Source organism: Glycine soja, chromosome 7 (genome assembly GCF_004193775.1).
Source record: "Glycine soja cultivar W05 chromosome 7, ASM419377v2, whole genome shotgun sequence".
NCBI lineage: Eukaryota > Viridiplantae > Streptophyta > Magnoliopsida > Fabales > Fabaceae > Glycine > Glycine soja.
This window is the reverse complement of record NC_041008.1, coordinates 41188573-41192571: the sequence shown is the minus strand read 5'-3', so window position 1 is coordinate 41192571 and position 3999 is coordinate 41188573.

The following is a 3999-nucleotide window of genomic DNA, read 5'->3' as shown; positions in this document are numbered from 1 at the left end:
AAAACTAATCCATGAAACAAACACCTTAATACGTACTATATAGTAGCACCTTCTATGCCAAAATTTCACTTTAGGAACGTTATCATTCATTGGCAGGAAGGAAACATACGCACAACAACCCAACGTTATCATTCCCATAAATCGAGAAGAACCATTCATCCTCTTCCCACTTTAGCTTCCTTAGAAATCACAAAATGAATTCTTTTATATTCATTTTACAAAGCTTGGATTGGATGATATCTATTCTCCGCAGTGGATCCATATAAAGGCACAGGATCTTATTATCGTACAACAATATTGATTTAAAAATTCATTAAAATTGGCCCCGTAATAGTGAGAGATTTAAATAATTTAAATGAAGCTACTGCCATCCTATATATATAGAAAAATATTAATTTAAACCAATAGGTGGGTATAAAGTAAATATGGACTAAGTACATACAAAAAGTTATTTCTCCAAAATAAAAAGTATTTTTTGTTTTTTCTTTCAATTATAATAAAAAAAATATTTATCAATTTTGTTTACTATTAATTTCTATAAAAAAAATATAACTTTCCATAGACTTTTTCTTTCAATTATATATGTTCTTTGACATTTGTAAGACTGGAACCGAAATCTCTGTTAACCCAGTGCATAATAATTTATGAAGTAGCAACGGCCAAGTACACATAAAAGAGGCATATGCCGGCTCCATTGAGGGATAGAGGTGATTGAGGGGGGTTTGGTTCCACATTTTTTTTATATTTTTAATATATTATTATAATTTAAAATTTACCTACTAAACTTACATAATTATTATGTTATATTATTTTTAAAATAAATTTATTTTTTTAATTAAATTTTGTTTAACATATTTATTTTAAAATTATTATTTTTACTTCTATTTAACATTAATCTAAAATGATATTACCAACTCCTCTTTAATATAATAGTAATTTTATATATCACCCAATATTCAATACTATATATTCTTTTTGAACATATGAAAATAAATTATGGTTGTTGATTATAAAACAAAGAAAAATTAATAAATTATTTAATACTTAGTATTAATTACCACAATAAAAAAATAATATAATTATAATATATAATTTGTTCGATCTGATTTTTTTAACAAGATATGAAAATCGAATTAAACCACAACAATATACAATTCTTAAAATTTTTGGTTTTGATTCTAGGGTAAATTTAGGGCTAGTGGTAGTTTGTGCAATTGATAATAGGAAGGAACGTATGGGTTAGACAAAGGGCGAGTTCACGCAAAGACCAACATGCTCGAACGAGAAAGTGATTGGTGTTGGTGCATTACCTCACTCCAAGACGCAAGTTAAGTCACTTTGTTAGTGCGTGTTTACACCGTCACATGGCTCTCTTCCTCTATCTTGCATTGGTTTTTTTCAACGTACAAAACATATATCAATCCATTGCTTCGCACGTGTGCTAGCTTCAGGGTCCTACTACCCTACCCCGGTTTTAATTCCTATCCGGTTTAAATACCTCACAGCCATATGTTCCTTTAAATTTAAATTTTGGCCATCAACACCAATTAATTAGCACCATATATATATATATAGGTTCCAATATTTCTTTGCTTCTATCTTTCGCAGCATTCATTAAGAAAGTGACTTTGGTTTTGTAATTCTTTCAAACGTCGTCCCTTAACGGTTTTGACCCTTTCTGCTGTTTGATCAACAATTTATTATTCTTTTAAAGTCACCAAGTGTACTCAATGGCATTGAAAACTAGCTAGACGCTCTACCGTAAAGAAGAAAGTAAAACATCCAATAAAAGAGCTTTGTTAAATATAGGGTATTTTTAGGGTTTGTTAAAAATAGTTAAATGCAATAATTTAGGATAGCAGGTAAAAAATATGCATCCTGATGTTGATATTGATCAGTAATACGCGTATGATACTAGATATATAGGAACAATTAAATTTTATTAAGGCTTAAATAAGAAATTTAGATAGAAAAAATTTATTAAGGTATTAGATAGCAAGAATTAATTTCCACAATATATGTACTTTTTTTATATTAAAATATTCTGTTTTGCTTTGTATATTTTTTTGTTTTACTCTCTATCCCTAATAAATGATAAGGTGACTGACAAAATTAGGAAAAAAAGCACGATGTTTCCTAAACAACATATAGTCTAACTGTCTAGCATGAAAAAAAATTCAAGATAAACCTATATCGAAGGTTTACAATTTTATAGAAATTAAAATAATAAGGTTTATGCCTCCTTTAAAGTGAGGGAGATAAAAGATAAGTTAAATTATAACTTTTACCTTCCTATAATTCTAAACCCGTTATTTTGTTTTCCCTGCTTTTTTTCTTGTGATTTAAGTTCTCTTGTCTTAAAAAATTTGTAATTTTGGTTCAATGAACTCTAATCTTAACATATTCACTTAACACACCATAAAAAACAATTTGATTAATCAAAATATAAAAATAAAAGAAATAAATATATGTAAAATTGAAAATTGAATCAAAATTGTAAATATTTTAAAACAAAAAGAAAACAGGAGAACCAAAACTGTGGATTAAGAGTTATAGGGGAGTCAAATTTGGGTTGAAATTGTAATCAACGTTAATTTGTAATTAACATCTTTTCAGTCAACAATTGTGAGTATATTTTAGCTAGGGCTCATTTGCTGCGGATAAAAAAATGTTTCTGATGTGAAATAATAATTATTTTAGAGATTTTAAAATAAAAATATAAGTTAATTTAAGCTTATTTTTTTATCATAAAAAACATTTTTAAAAAACTAACTTTTTTATTTTTGACTTTAATAAGATTTTATATATATTTTTTGGCTTTCGATTATTTTGAAAAGCTGGAACAATCGCATAGAAAACTTTTGAAAATGGATATTTTTTCTTTTAAAAAAGTTGTTTTATGAAAAAAAATTATAACAAACGGATCTTTATTCTCTAAAATATACCTTCTTCACCTTAGGAGAGTGAAATACAAAATAATAATATTAAGGATAAAAATTATAGAGATCCAAATAGGTTTTTTTTAAGAAGCTAGATTAAAACTAAAAAACGATGAAAAAATTATTTAAGTCTTTTGTTAAATTGTAAGGAGTTAATATGATTAATTGCAAGTTCTATTAATTATATTCAATAAAAATTATACATTCGTATATATTTGATTATGAAACAATTTTAGAGAATCTAAATATTGGATATGTATGTACATGCTCAATATATGATCTATTAATTATACTCGATTCTAAGATATATGGAATTACAAACTGCAGACGATTAGTTTGGACTCGCATGGAGAGAGAAGACAAGTTAAATTCCTTTCATTTTAAGATTTAAATTTTAGTAAGTTCTTTTTTACCTGTTAGAGAAAAATTATGGGAAGAAAAGATTTACTCGTTCCAATTAACACAAATCTCAACAAGAGTTCAATTACCGAAAAGCACCATAAACTTAAGTTAGAACTTAAACACATGCAGGTCGATAACAATGGAGCTAAGCTAATAAATTAACTAAAATTTATTAAGTCAAGAAACCATTCATGATGAATTATTGGCAAGCCATAATTATTAAATCCACCATTTAAACAAAAGCTAATATTTCTTTGTCTTGATAAAAGAGAAAGCAATGGGTACGTAAGACTTTTCCTTTTTCACATCATGATATTGTTTACACGATCATTTCATATTTCTATTTTACATTTACAATGATACCGACATGGGACTAATCGTAGCTTAAGAGTTTGAAACTGTCCATTTTCACAAGTATTTTTCTGCTTGCTCTCGCATCTTTAAATTGTAGAGGCCTTCATAACCATAAATTTAAACTTGTTCAACAGTTGAATAATTATTCGTGGGTATATATTGATGTGCCTTCTGTTGTCCTTTTCATTAAACTTTTTAATTCCATCGTCAAGGGGTTTATATAGAAAACAAAAATTAAAAAAAAAGCACCAATTTTAAATAAGCATCTTAAAGATCCAATTTTAACTCAACTATAGTGTGGCAA